Source organism: Solanum dulcamara, chromosome 3, assembly GCF_947179165.1.
Source record: "Solanum dulcamara chromosome 3, daSolDulc1.2, whole genome shotgun sequence".
In the NCBI taxonomy this organism is placed as follows: Eukaryota; Viridiplantae; Streptophyta; class Magnoliopsida; order Solanales; family Solanaceae; genus Solanum; species Solanum dulcamara.
The window spans coordinates 62,620,554-62,636,850 of record NC_077239.1 but is presented as its reverse complement, the minus strand read 5'-3'; the positions used below and the strand labels follow the sequence as shown (position 1 = coordinate 62,636,850).

The following is a 16,297-nucleotide window of genomic DNA, read 5'->3' as shown; positions in this document are numbered from 1 at the left end:
GAACTATAATTATGCTTAAATACTATTATGTGTGTGTGTGTGTTGAAGTGTATATTGTGATGTTCTATTCGTGTATTTTCAATATGTAGTGAGGGCTGTTAGACTGGGTTGTTTCTTATGTAGGTTGTAGTTTAAGGTGGTTCGGATGGTGTGTGATGGATACTTGTGTTCGATATATCTTAGCCTAGAGTTGATGTTTGCTTGTCGAGTACCATGTTGTTTGATACTCTCTCTTTGCTTCTACACTTGCGTAGATTTTGAGCCTAGATATTCGTGATTCCTTCTTCTACTCTTCTACGTCCGAGGCTTCAGTTGGAGAGTTGGAGAGGTAGTTGCTTGTCACCGTAGCGGACACCTCTTACTCCTTCTTTATGTTTTTGATCTCTTTAGAAGCAAAGACATTGAGACTTCTATTTGTTTCTATTTTAAATGTAATACTTAGAGGCTTGTAGTACGCGGGACAATCAGATTGCTTCTATTCTAAATGTAATACTTAGAGGCTTGTAGTACGCGGGACAATCAGATTGTTTCTATTCTAAATGTAATACTTAGATGCTTGTACGCATGACAACCAGATTTTGATTAAGTTATTCGCATATTTTGTTATACTAGTCTTGCATCATGTGCATTACATGTGTAGATTAAGTTATATTAATAATCTCTATATAGTTACCAAAATAACTTCATGTGGAGTAATTTTTTTCTACGTCAGAATTCAGTGTAACATAACCAATGAACACAAATTCATTGAAATTCATCATAAATTTATACGAAATTTCACGATTCTTTTTAAAGTCAATCAACCAAAGTGCAAATTTCACATAACAAGGTTAGTTGGAGAGCATACTACAATTTAATGTAGTTGTATATTAGAGAATTATGCTTTATTTGTGTTTTTATTTGATTTATTGTGAGTATGATACATAGATTATTTAGAAGTGTGTGTATTTTTAAAAAAATTTGGATAAAATTACGTACACACCACTCTCTTGCGATTTCATTTGTGAAATTATATTAGGTAACGGGTATATTATTATCGTTTTCGTATGTTTTTACTTTTTATAGTATGTCATATCATAAAAAGTGCATCCAAATATTTGTGTATGTTATTTTTTTTTGGGTCAAAAATCATAATAATGAGGTAAACATGATCATACCTCTACCAATATCCAAAATGGAAAATGTCTCAACTTTGTATTCTAAGAGATGGTTTCAGAATTTTAAATGATTTCTTCTTTATCTCTTTTTCAAAGATTCATTTAAAAAAAAATTGTACCACCCAAAATGAAAAGTCAAAGTAAAAAAGACATGCAACAATAATTAAGACATTTTAAAAAGAAAACAATGATTGAAAATATATAATAGAAACCTTTAGTTATGTAAATAGTCAGAAGGATTACATTCATTCAAATAAATATGATATTCTAAGAACAAAATTAATAATAAGATGAGATGTTCTTGAAATACTTAAAATATTACATAGTTATTGTAAACATTAAACATAATTAAATGATATAACATGAGTAATTGGAAAAGAGAGTGCACACTGTTCCTTAGCAATGCAGTAATTTGGCCGCATGTGATGAGAAACCCACCGAATTGTTGGAATGTAGTAACTGTGTGAGTGAGTGCTTTATGTGGAATTATATATGTCCATTTGGTTTATCAAATGTTTGTGATGGTTCATTTGGTGTTGTTCAACCAATGTAACTCTTCCGCTGAATAAGTTGCAGGGAAGGTTTTTTTTTCAAAAGTTGCATCTTTTCGTAGATGTTTTTTAATTTTTAATTGAATTAAATATTTAAATAAGTTAAAAGGGTATTATAGTAATTTAACTTTTTAAGTTTTGGAGTTCATACTTTTAATGTATTATAGATTAAGACTTTATTTCCTCTTTAATTCCTCTTTATTTCCACATTACCTGTTTAATCGAGTTTCAGGCTGACTTGTCTTGGTGGAATAAGGCAAGTGCCATCACACCTATGTTTAGGGTTGTGACAAAATGGATCAGAGCCTTTGATTCATAGGTCTCACGTGTGTACAAGCCAAGTCTAGTAGAGTCTTGAGGGTCAATGCGGAGACATCCGTTTCTTATCTTCGAGAGGCTATGAAGATTGTTACGAAAATCCCCTTTTGTTCTTTCAATTCTTATCGTGCGTGGTTACTTTTGCTAGTGCTGAGTTATTGCATGTACTTTTTTCTAGGACACGAGGTACTACTACTGGCAGAGGAGGGGAGGAAGTCCCCGAGCATATTGTTGAGACTCTAGATAGGGGTAAGGGTAGAGGTAAAGGTCATGCGAGGAGCAGAGATCGTGCCCTTGGAGTGGCACCAGTGAGAGATTGTAGTAGAGGTGCCTCTCCCGAGCCATAGAATGATGCTAGAGAGAACCGGGTTTCTCTTGTGTTTGCTGCTGGACCGTTACCTCAGGACACCTTATTGAGGGTCTTAGGTGTGCTTTAGGGGTTCATATAGGGTGGTGGTGCAACAGGCACACCGGAGGATTCTCAGACTAGAGTGGGGACTCAGACCCCAGAATAACATCAGGTTCTTGCGGTTCAAGTGTCACACCGCGAGTCTACAGTTGCCCGCAATCCAACTCTGAATACTCAAATGAATAGCCATAGCTGCTAAGAACAAGAAATGATCACCTTTCCTGACTAGCCTATGAAGCTTAAAACTGACTCTGAAATTGGCACCATGACAGGCTCATGGCTACCTTAAAATGATAAGTAAAGACTAAAAAGTATAGACCCAAAAGCGTCTCTAAATGCAAGGAAGCCTCACTAAAGCTAAGTAGAAAGATGTACATTCAACAGTGCGCATGTTGAGAATATTTATCACCTATGTTTGCTTCATAAAATGATGAATCATTAAATGACGTCATTACATGGAATGTACGATATGTAAAATAGCTTAAAATAAACTTACTCAATATATACTAATCTCAAGATGCTCAACTTGAGATACTCATCACATGATACTCAACTCAAGATACTCAAATCATGATACTCAACTCAAGATACTCAACTCAAATCAATAAAGCATGCAATATATGAAATAAACAATGCTTTAAAAGATATGAAATAATAAATGTAACTCAGTATATAAAAATATAATATTTTACTCCTGGGGAGTTTCTTTAACCGACAACCATCACTTATGAGCTACGTTATGATACAATGAAATGTCGTTTCCACCGCTATCCAATACCTTTCCAAGGTAAGGGACACAAACTCATCTATGGATTCAATAAAAGTCCTCTTTTGGGACTATGAGGAGTCGTCCGAATAAATAGAATGATCCTATCCTACACTGGCTACGTAGATTATGGGGTTCGAGTTGTTCTATACTCTTACCCAAATTGGTTATCAATACTACTGCCAAAAATATATTTACTATGCTCATGTCTCAAGTGAGTGTATTTGCTCAATTATCTCATTTAGTCTCTTTTGGTCTTAGCTCAAAACTCAATTGTTCTCAACTCATCTAATCTCTTTAAAATAGAAATAATCTCAACCTAATGAATGCATTTTCAAGCATGATGTAACTTCTCAACTCAATCTTGAAATAAGATGTTTAAATGTATTAATACTCATGCTCAAAATAATAATAAAGAGACTTCTTAACTCAACTCATGGTCAAAATAATAATTAAGAGACTTCTTAACTCAACTCATGCTCAAACTCTTTCACAATTAAATGATTAAAATAATCATTCTTTAACTCAAAATATTGCATGAAATAACTAATAAAAAAAGTCAATTAGGGTTCATGTGAACGTAAACATCTACACTCATCTCAAGAATTCAACTTATGAATACCATCAATGTATATTTAACTATATATACAGGAACTCAATAGAATCTATAAAGATAACTCAAGAATTCACTTTTTTGGAAATGGTACTCGAACTCGAAACTCAACTTGACATATAAAGATGTAGGTCACGAGGAAGAACTTAGTCCAACATTATGATAGCCTTACAAGTCTGGAATGAAGATTATCTAAGCGAAATTCATCTTGCTTGTAACTCTTGAACCCTAGCTCTTCTCCTTCTCTCCAATTCTTGCTCTCAAAAGCTTCTAGGTGTTAATGAGAGAAAAACCCTATTGTGTACTAATAAGGGACAAATTTTAGTCCCAAAATGTCTTGGTTTAAGTTTGGTAAAAGTGGGAAAAGATTGGAATACCCTTTATTAAAACTGACTTTTGGTTGTCTACGGGTCCTTTTATGGATCGTAGAGTTTTCTTCGGACCATAGAATGTTGACACCCAATTTTGACCTACCGTGCTTAAAATTAACTACTTCGATTTGTCGAACACAAGATTCAATTATTCAATCATATTCCTATTTTTTTCTTTGTGGGCCCCCTCCCTTTCCCCATTTTTTCTAACTCTCTCTCTGCTTCCTATTCTTCCTCAAGAAAAGTCACCCATTTGAATCTTCCATCAAAAACTCACCAACCATCCAAACAGAGGGGTCCACAGCTCAACTCACTCATAAATTTCTTTAATTTTCTCTCACTGAAAAATACCCAAGATAGCTCTTCCCTCTCATTCAGTCATCAACAAGCTTGTTTCTCTGCTCTTCAATGGCTACTTCAGCTAGACCCCCACCACTCGTTCATTGCTTCTCACCGTTGGAGGAGATAATGATGAAACAACGGCAGCAGCTCGAACTTGGCAAACTCAGGCAAAAAAACAAGGCTTCTATGGAGAAACTCCAAGCTCCAACCACGAGCAAACACCATTGATATCCCTTCAGCTTTGGTAAATAAATAATCCCTCTTTTCCTTCGTTTTTCTTTTCAGATCTGGCTGGAGAAGTTCAAACTTCGGCCACTCTTATTTCTGTTTTCATGATCTCCACTTACTATTCATTAAACTTGGCTCATTATCTTGTTTGGACCATATTTGTTTGATATTTTATTGAGTGTGTTGTGTTATTTTGCTTCCTTATTTTAGTTGTTTTCGTTTACAAACTATTACAGGCCTTCACTAGTAATATTTTGCTTCCCCCATAACTGTTTCATTATTTATATTTTTGTTTATAGTGAATTTGATAACTTTGCCATTTTTTATTTATTATATTATTACAATAGGAGATAAGACATTGGCAGTACATTGTTGTTATTATTATAATTATTTGCTTCACTTATCCATATTATTCTTACTCATATATGACGGCTTGTTGCTTGTGGTTTTCATATAATTTTTAAGAATTTCAATTTCCATTAGTTAAGTTGTCTTTATTTAGTATTTATTATCCTTCTGTTATGCTATTATCACTTTGGGTGTTGCCTTTAGTTTACATTACCCTTGTTAGTTTCACATGATTTTTAATTTAATTGGTCAATAAAAAATCTCTCCGTCAGTTTTTGAGGTCTTCCCAATTTAAAAGACAGAAATTTTATTTTAAATTTATATTTTACATTACACTATTTATGATTGTTGAGTGGAATTCATTATTTTTTTTTTACTTTGACCATTATTTTCATTATTTTCCATTACTTTATTTTATTTGAGAATAATATTGGTTTAATGATTAGTTAACAATATGATTCATTCCTCTATTTCGGCTAACTTATTTATTATTTATTTATTTTATTTTCTACATTTTTATTGATGTTACTATTGGTTTTATTTTCTCCATTAGTTAAGTACTTTTTGTTATATTGATGTAATTGTTATATTTTTCTCATGGTTAAAATATTTTTTTTTTGTTAATGTTGAATTGATTATATTTTGAGTTGCTCTCTTTGGCTAATTTGCTATTTTAAAGTTGTTTGATTGGGTTATTATTTTATCAAAATCTTTTGTTTTGTTCAGAAGCATTCTAGGAAGCTCCAACAATTTATCCTTTATTATTTTATTATTTTGTGCTATCAACTAATTACTGTTGTTTTGCTCTTATTATTACAACTACTATGTTAGTTTATTTTTTCATTGTTTATTACTTTTGTTTTGATTTTCATTGATTTGTTTTGCAGTGACTCCTTGTGTTGTTTTATAATGTTTGTTTATTATTGCTTTACTATTTTATATTTTTTATTACACATTGTTATTATTTCTTTGATTCTAAGAAGTAGTACTTTGATTAATTTGGATTACTGTAATTGTGTCCTTTTGGATTTATTCATTAAATGACATAATTGATTGTAAGTTAAAATGGCCGATGAAGAAATTATCGTCGATTTCTAAGGACTTTCATATTTATAAGGCGGATTTTATTTTTGAGTTGTTGTTGTTGTTGTTGTTGTTGTTGTTGTTGTTGTTGTTATTATTATTATTATTATTATTATTATTATTTATTTATTTTGAAGGGCTGAAGGCGACGTGAAGACTAAAGCGGTGGACTCAATCTAAAGAGTGAAGACTGAAGTTGTGAAGTCTGAAGTATAGGGGTGATTAGGTTAAGTGTTAGTGTGTAATGTGTTAGCCTGTTAGGGACAATTGGGCTGGAGTAGTGGACTTCATTAGTTAAATTGTAGGAATGGGCCTATAGCCCTTTATGTTTAAAAGACATTTTTAGGAGGCCCAATAGAAATAATTTCGGTATTCGGTATTTACCGAATACCGAATGGGAAAATTATAAATACCGAACCCGAACCCGAAATATCGAAATATTAAATTTTGGTACCGAATACCGAACCGAAGTACCGAATACCGAATATCGAAATATCGAAATAGCCGGTTCGGTTCGGTAATTCGATTTTCGGTATTTTATGCCTAGCCCTAGGTAATCATGTGAATGATGGGGGATCAAATCTATAATTTGATTGGACAGGCTGATAGCCAAGATGATATGGAGCATTTACGACTTCGGAAAATTGAATTTGGCATGAATGGTATAATTTTAATGCATCTTTGGAAAGAGTGTGGAGAAATTGGGGCTTGGATCACAAACTCTGAGCTCAATGTTTCCGCATATCCTGCTAGAGCGAGATTATTCTCGCTAGAGAAGGGCTGCTAGAGCAGGATCTGTCCTGCTAGAGCGGAATCTGTCCCGCCAGAGCGGGACAGTCGTGACTTAAGTCGTGAAAAAGACCAGGGTGATTTACATTGATTTTCCATGAATTTCCACTCGTAAGGTAAGGTTTTTACTCTCTAGATTCATGTTTTTATTCCTAGAAACTAGAAGTATGGTGATAATCATTAGGGGAGGGTTTGAACTAAAAATCTATGGTGGACAATAACCTTAGGGTAAGATTAGGATCACGGGTTTGTCTTAAGGAGTTAAATTGTGTTATATTTTCTAATAGTTAGACTATTGTATTAATCCTTGATATGTATTTAATATTTTTTAACCAAAAATGAGAAGAACAAATTCGAAAAGGGAAAGCTCTTGCATCGTAAGGTTGTGAATGCTTGAATTTGAGGTAGGTGAGGGTGTAGTTTCTCGTATGTGTTTCATATACTTGTTAAATTGCTTCATTATATGCATGCATGTATATGAATAGGGAAACATCCAAGTTTATTTTGGAATTAATCACTTGTTGGCCTGTTATTGTGATGAACCTGTTCTTGGTGGTATAAATATTATAAATATTGAATGTTCTTGTGATTGTGATATCTTGGGATCGGGTGTCACATTACGATACATAATTTAGATTGGGTGTCACCTTCCGACATATATTTTAATCGGGTGTCACATTCTGATACATACTTGTATTGGGTGTCATGTTCCGACACATACTTGGATCGAGTATCACGTTCCAACACATACTTGGATCGAATGTCAAGTTTCGACAAAAAGTTGATTGTTTGTAGATCCCTTGAGAGGACCCTTGTGTGAATTGTAGTGTGTGGAAGACATTGAGTTATGATATTGAGATGTTGTTGACTTATTCTGTGTATGTATATGCCTATTGTGTTGAATTTACTTGTCTATGATTCACTTACTGGCTAACCACGTGATCCTACCAGTACAACATTGTTTTTTTATATTGATACTACTCTTGCTCTACTTTTTGGTTGAGTATAGGGCATATTCAACTAACTGCGAAGAGACCTCGGTTAGAAGACTAAGCTTGTTCGAGTTCAAGGGTGAGCTGTTTGTTTCAAGATGCCATGAAGTCTTCCATGATCTAGTCCCTTTTCCAGCACTAAGACTTTAGTCACTGTTTTATTATTAGGTTTTCTTGTGGGAGTGTTTTCCTTCCCTTTTCGGACATTGTTAGAGTTTTGGTACTGATGATTTTCAGTTCCTAGGGTATGTTTACTTTCGTATAATTTGGGTTGATAACTAGTTGGTTTCTGAGTTTATGGGAACTCAACATTTATCTTTGATTTAAACCCGCTTCCGCATCTTTAAGCTTGTGTATACGTTGTAATTATTATTCTCTGGGCTGTTGGAATGGTTCTCCCATTGGAGAGTTAGAGTGGGTGTCAGTTACGGAGGTTCGAGGTTGTGACAAAGTTCGTATCAAAACCTAGGTTCATTGATCTTGTCGTACCAAAATGAGTCTGGTAGTGTCTTAGGAAAGGTGCAGAGACATATGCACTTTTCTTCGAGAGGCTACAGGATTTTAGGAAACATTTCGATATCTTCCTTCCTTCGTGCTATAACTTGATTTTAATTAGTATCTGGTGATCCAAATTAGTATGTAATCTTTTTCACTCTCTTGTCCGTAGATGATTAACACATGTTACAATGGTATCAGGCCAGTAGCTACAGTTGAGCCTGAAGAAGAGCTAGCCATTCCAGGGCGTGGTAGAGGGAGAGGCAGGAGAGGTAGGTAAGGCAGGGGTAGAGGTAGGGTAGCACCTGCCAGAGTAGAGGTACCTATAGAGGAGGTGTTGGCCGGTGGCGCCCCTATGGCTCCCCAGAATGAGTTTGAGGAGGAGGCAGAAGCTGGAGAGGAACGAAAGCAGGCAGAACTAGAGGAGCATACTGAAACTGAGGCTGCTGGTATTCCACTTCTAGAATCAATCTTGGCCCAACAAATTATGGCATTCTTGAGTGGGCTAGCTGGCACTGATGTCATCCCCACCATGCTTGTAGCACTAACTCCTATTGACTATTCGTTTGCTGCTGCAGTTCAGCCAACAGATGAAGTAGTTGGCACATATGCATTCTTCAAGCTACTTATGGGTCCTATGATGACTGGTATTGAGCATGACATGCTCACCAAGTTTCTCAATCTCAAACCTCCAATTTTCCATGGTGTGAGTTTACTCATCGGGATGCCTATGAGTTTATTCTTGATTGGTATGAGAGAATACACAAGCAGGGCATAGTATATCAATATGGAGTAGAGTTTGTGACTTTCCCACTGCAGGAAAAGGCCAAGTAGTGGTGGAAGGCCCATGTGGAGTGTCCTTTGCCTGTGTTGTCCTCACTTACTTGGGCTTAGTTCCATGATCTATTTTTTGAGAAGTATGTGTCCCGCACCTTGAGGGAAAGAAAGAAGGCTGAGTTTATGTCCCTTGAGCAGGGAGGGTTATCAACGGCTGCTTATGAGGCCAAATTTCATGTAATGTCCATGTATGCTACTCAACTGGTCACTATTGAGAAGGAGAGGGTCAAGTTGTTCATGAAGGGGTTGAAACCCGAGTTGCAGGTACTTTCTGTTCATATGACTTCGTCCGGCAGGAGTTTCAATGAAGTCACAAACTTTGTTAACAAAGTTGAAGGTGTGAGGAAGGATGGTCAAGTCAAGGCTTTGGATAAAAGGACTGAGAGTGAAGGTAACTTCCAAGGATACTATTCCAGAGGGTCAGGAAGACCGGTGATTGATGCCCGACCAATTCAGTCAGCACTGTCTGCTTTTACTGACAATTTTTTAGGTACTCCACAGTAGTATCAGGCCCATGAGGGTTAGGGAGCATCATTTTCAGATAGCCGTCTTCTTTTTAATTGTGGTTATTTTAAATGAAGAGAGCTGGGCCATATACGTAGGGAGTGCCCTCACTCCCACGGGATAGTTTCATCCCTCAACAGGCCCAAGTAGTGGTCCTAGTAGCTGGAGGGAACAGTGGCAGAAGAGGTCCACAAAGTGGGCGAGGAATAAATATGAGAGGCCGTGAGGGCTGGGACAATAGTAGTGTAGGTCAGGGAGCAGTCCAGCCTGGAAGGAAGGTGGCCCATCAGGATAACTAGGCTCAATTTATGCATTCCCAGGCAAGACCGAGGCAGAGGCATCTGACGCAGTTATCATAGGTACTATTCTTGTCTGTGATCGGATGACTACTATTTTATTTGATCCGGGTTTTATTTATTCTTGTGTGTCTGTAAGATATGCCTCTGTTCATGTTTCTACCCGTGTTGGAGAGTCAGTCATAGTCACCCATGTGTATTATTCCTATTCTATTGTGTTTATCGGATACCAAACTTGGGTTGACTCAGTGATCCTAGGCATGACATATTTTGATATGATCTTAGACATGATTTGGTTTTCCCTCTACTTTTTTGTACTTAATTACAATACAAAGACTGTCGCTTTAGTGATCCTGGGAAGGGAAAGGTTAGAGTGGGAAGGGTGTACAAGCCTAAGCCAGCTAAGGTCATATCCTTTCTCCAGGCTAGAAAAATGGTGGGGCAGGGTTGTTTGGCCTATTTGGCCCATATCCAGAATATAGAGGTAGAGTCTCCTTCTATTGAGTCTATTCCAGTAGTGTGTGAATTTCCAGAAGTTTTCCCTTCAGACTTTCCTGGCATGCCTCCTGACCTAGACATAGACTTTTACATTGATTTAGAGCTGGGTACTCGTCCAATTTCGATTCCTCCCTACCGTATTACTCTAGCAGAGTTGAGAGAGCTTAAGGATTAGATTCAGGAGCTTTTTAATAAGGGATTCATTCTTCCTAGTGCTTTCTCTTGGGGTTCTCCAGTGTTGTTAGTCGAAAAAAGAATGCTAGTATGAGAATGTGCATTGACTACCGACAGTTGAATAAGGTCACCATCAGAAATAAATACCCTTTGCCTCGTATTGATGACCTATTTGAACAATTATAAGTTGCTTCAGTCTTCTCAAAGATTGATCTCAGGTATGAGTATCATCAGTTAAAAATTAGACCTGAGGATGTGCCAAAAATAACTTTTAGGACCAGGTATGGGCACTATGAATTTTTAGTAATGTCCTTTGGGTTGACCAATGCAGCTGTAGACTTCATGGGTTTGATGAATGGGGTGTTGAAACTGTTCCTGGATTCGTTCATGATAGTATTTATAGATGATATATTGGTGTATTCAAAGAGTCAACAGGAATATGCAGATCATCTTCGAATTGTGTTGGGAGTCTTGGGAGGACAAAAGTTGTATGCAAAATTGTCTAAGTGTAAATTTTGGCTACCTTCAGTTGCCTTTTTAGGCCATGTTATTTCAAAAGAAGGAGTAATGGTGGACCCACAAAAGATTGAGGTTTAAGAATTGGGCTAGTCCTAGTTTTATGACAGAGGGTAGAAGTTTTGTGGGACTGGTCAGTTACTATCGCCGGTTCATGAAAAACTTTGTTTCTATTTCTACTCACTTGACCAGGTTGCCTAAAAAGGAAGTACCATTCGAGTGGTCTAACAAGTTTGAAGAGAGCTTGCAAAAGCTCAAAACGTTTATGACTACAACACCAATTTTGACCCTGTCGGTCGAAGGTAAATATTTCATTATTTATTGTGATGGTTCACATTTCGGTATGGGTGTGGTGTTGATGCAGGATAAGAATATTGTAGCATATGCTTCGCGGCAATTGAAGTTGCATGAGAGGAAGTACCCGGCTCATGAATTAGAGTTGGCAGCAGTAGAGTTTGCACTAAAAATCTGGAGACATTATTTGTACGGTGTCAAATATGAGGTTTTTACTGATCACCATAGCTTACATCACGTGTTCACTAGAAATACTTGAATTTGATACAACAAAGGTAGATAGAGTTGCTTAAGGACTATGATGTCACTATCCAGTACCATCCAAGAAATGCTAATATGGTAGTAAATGCATTGAGACGGAAGCCGATGAGCATGGGCAGTTTAGCTTGTTTAGGGGCCCTTAAGCGACCCTTGTCTATAGAAATTTTAGGCCTTGGAGGCCAGATTCATGAGACTATGCATCTCAGAGAAAGGTGGGATAACGGCCGGAGTTGATCTAAGGCCCACTTTTGCAGAAGAGATCAAGACCAAGCAGTTTGAGGATGTATACTTAAATGAAATTAGAGGGAATGTGTTGATGGGAAAGGCTCCAGACTCAACACTAGATGCAGGTGGGTTGCTTCCATTTAGGGGAAGGATTTGTGTTCCCCAGGTAGAGGGACTAATTCAAAAGATCCTATTTGAATCTCATGGTTCATGATACTCTATTCACCCTAGAGTGACTAAGATGTATGTTGACTTGAAATGGCTATATTGGTGGCCGGGTATGAAGAAAGACAGCTGAATATGTAGCCAAGTATCAGAACTGCCAATAGGTGAAGTATGAGCACTAAAGACCTGCAGGTTTATTGCAAAGAATGCCCATTCCTGAATGGAAGTGGGAGAGAATAGCCATAGATTTCGTGGTGGGACTTCCTAAGAATTTGGGAAAGCATGATACTATTTAGGTGGTGGTTGACAGGTTAACAAAGTCAGCACACTTCATTCCAGTTAGAATGGATTACAATGCACAATAGTTGGCCAAAATTTATGTGAAAGAGATAGTAAGACTGCACGGGGTGTCCCTTTCTATCATTTCAGACCGTGGTACATAGTTCACTTCCAAATTTTGAGGTAAGTTGCATGAAGAGTTGGGTACTCAACTCATTTTTAGCACAACTTTCCATCCACAGACAAATGGGAAGTTAAAAAGGACTATCCAAGTGCTGAAAAATATGTTGAGTGCATGTGTAGTTAAAAAGGACTATCCAAGTACTGGAAGATATGTTGAGTGCATGTGTGATAGACTTTGGGGGACACTGGGACAAGTTCTTTCCTTTGTGTAAGTTCTCCTACAACAATAGCTACCATGCAAGTATTGATATAGAACCATTAGAAGCCCTGCATGGGAGGGGATGCAGTTTCCCATAGGGTGGTTTAAAGCTGGAGAAATGGAGCCATTGGGGATTGACTTAGTGAGGGATGCTCAAATAAGGTAAGAAACATCCAAGCTAAGATTCTAGTAGTTCAAAGTCCTCAAAAGAGTATGTTGATTGAAAGGTAAGGGATATGACATTCGAGGCTAGTGATCAAGCACTTCTTAAAGTATCACCCATTAAAGGAGTGATGAGGTTTAGCAAGAAGGGAAAACTCAGCCCTCATTATATTGGTCCTTTTGAAATTCTTGATTCTGTAGGGCGAGTGGTGTACATATTGGCCTTACCACCTAGCTTGTTTGGGGTACACCCGGTGTTCCATGTTCCTTGTTGAAAAAGTACCATGGGGATGGGGACTATATCATTAAATGGAACTCGATATTATAAGACAAGGAACTTCAGTATGAGGAAGAGCCAGTTGAAATTCTTGATCGTGACATATGAAAATTAAGGACTAAGGAGATCAATATTGTTAAAGTGTAATAGAAACATCGTTCGAGAGAGGAAGCTACTTGAGAGACTGAGAAGTACATGCGAGACAAGTATCCTCAACTGTTTGATGAAATAGGTACTACTCTATCTTTACTTTAGCCCTGTTTTCCCTAGTTAGTCACTCGGGAAGAGTGATGGGTAAATTGGTATCTATTGTAGTGACCTGTTCTCGTTGTTAGGGATAGGTGAATAGGAAAGGATTTTGAGCCAGAAAGCTTTGAGTAGTAACTTTAGAAAATTTGAGTCTAGGCCAGACTTGGACAAATTCTAAGTCAGGTGAAGTCTAGGGTAATCACATGAATGATTAAAGGTCAAATCTATAATTTGATTGGACTGGATGATATAGAAAAGATGCTATAAAGCATTTATGGCTTGGCGGAATTGCATTCAGGGGAGTAAAACTCTCGTAATAAAATTTGGTTTGAATGGTATAATTTTAATGCATCTTTGGAAAGGGCGTGTTGAGAAATGGGGGCTTGGAGAACAAACTCTGAGCTCATTATTTTCGCATATCCCACCAGAGCAGGATTGTTTTTGCCAGAACGGGGTCGCCAAAGCAAGATCTGTCCCGCCAGAGCGGGATAGTTGCGAACTTAAGTCATGAAAAAGACCATAAATGGTCTTTTCTACAACAATCAGTTTCTAAAACCCCAAGAGGCGACGTAGGGCAATTTACATTGATTTTCCATGGATTTCGACAATTAAAGTAAGGTTTTTACTCTCTATATTCATACTTTGATTCTTAGAAACTAGAAGTATGGGTGATAATCATTGGGAAAGGGTTTGAACTGAAAATCAATTGTGGGAAATAGCCTTAGGGTAAGGTAAGGATCATGAGTTTGGCCTAGGGAGTGAAATTGTCATGACCCGGGAGGGTACCCTAGGCGCGACCGGCACTCGAAAGCCATTTCTGTCCTTCAAGCGAACCACCTGGTCCAGTCATACTTTCATTCATTCACATTCTCTCAGCGGAAGACTCAATCATAGGCATACTATTCATATTTTAGGGCCGAAGTCCAAACACTATCAAATCAACAAACAACTATAATAAAACTATTCAAAATAACAATCCAATATGCCCACACTCTGGTCTATGAAGCCTCTATCAACAATCTAGGAGGTGCCAATGACAAGCCCATGGCTACCAAACGTCAAAAGAAAGAAAACAAAACAAAGTTGTAAAGAAGATCTCGACATCCTCCGGAAACTAGGAGGATTCACCAACTAGCTGGGAGTGAGTAGACCTTCAATGGTGCGTCGGTTGATGATCTCTAGTACCTGTCTCTGCATCATGAAACGATGCAGGCCAAATGGCGTCAGTACATGGAATGTACAATTATTTAAAATGGCCGAATAAAACAACATTAGAAAAGGATCAAACCAACTCGAAAATCTCAACTCAGAAAGAAGGAACAACTCACTCAAGTGTCCTAAGTCTAAAAAGAATATGGTTTAGATGGGACCAACTCGCATGCCATTCAACTCAATCCAACTCAGAGTACTATCAAGACCTATATGGGAGTTTCTCTTATCCGACAACCATCACTTATGAGCCATTGATAGTATAACAAGCTAATGTTTTTGCCACATCCATTCATACCTTGCCAGGGTATGAATGAGTCAACCAATCATGGATTCCATCGATCATTCAAGTCCTATCATTTTAGGACAATAAAATGGGAAACATCCGACTTTAACGATTCGATCCCATGGGAAGCATCCGACTTTAACGGTTCCATCCCTCCCTATGTTGGCGGCGTAGTTTATGGGGTTCGAGTATGGATAATACTCTTACCCAATTCGGTGCTCAATACTCCTCCCATGACTCCATGCTCATAAAACTCCATCCAATCAACTCAACAAGTCATCACGGCTAGTTTCATTTAGAACCTTGCCAACTCATCAACTCTATCCTCAATTCAACTCAATCAAGTGTAACTTAGATATGCATTTATAACAACCTACCAATATATTCAACCATTCCTCTTCTCATTTATCACATACTTAGGGCTCATCACAACTCCAAGGTTTTAAATCAATAATTCAAGATGAATAACACATTTAAGAAAATTGACATACTAACATAATCACATGGTTAAGAAAATCAACAAGTATGTTAACAACTCATCTCCATCGACTCATGCTAACATGAAGATTTTAGAAATTTCTTAGTTCAACAACATCAACATAATAAGAATCAAATTAATAGATGACAAGACTCATTTGGACATAAGCCTATCAAGAAACTCTATTCTTATGAACATTTAACCTCAAGGAAAGTATAGGGCACATGAGTGAACTCAACCCATGCTTTGAGTAGCCTTACATACCTTAGAGTAGATTTTGAAGAAACCTTGTTGTTGGGTCTTCAATGGGAAACATGAAATCTTGAAGCTCTTGAAGGCACTCTTTGTTGAAGAAGGATTTGGAGAAGAAGAAGAAGAAGAAGAAGAAGAGAGGGAAATGTTTGGGCTTTTAAAGAGAGAGAAAGGGACTGAAAATGGTCGCAAAAACGTCTCAAGGCAGATACATATATAATTTGGGAAAATTCCCAATTTTCCCTTTCTCCAAAACTCTGAAAAAGGCTAAAAATGCTCCTGGCGCGAGAGTGGCGCAATGCATCACTGCGGCACCAAGTTGAATAGGCTTAAAAAATGCATATCTGCTACTGGCGCATTGCGCCAAGGACCAAACTACTGAGGATATTTTATGGCGCGATAGTAGCGCGATGCGCCCTTACAGCGCCAAGCCCAATTCTTCTAGGTTCTAAAAAATAGGCTCGAAAACCCTACATATCTCGTAGTGGGGC

The 16,297-nt window shown here is 37.4% G+C and overlaps 1 long non-coding RNA gene across 1 annotated transcript; it reads left to right on the top strand.

Moving 5' to 3' along the window:
* The first annotated feature begins 4,377 nt into the window (after positions 1 to 4,377).
* Positions 4,378 to 8,307, top strand: LOC129882674 (uncharacterized). The gene is made up of 2 exons (XR_008765817.1): positions 4,378 to 4,771; positions 7,985 to 8,307. It is a non-coding gene; the product is annotated as an uncharacterized LOC129882674 (long non-coding RNA).
* Positions 8,308 to 16,297: the final 7,990 nt, after the last annotated feature.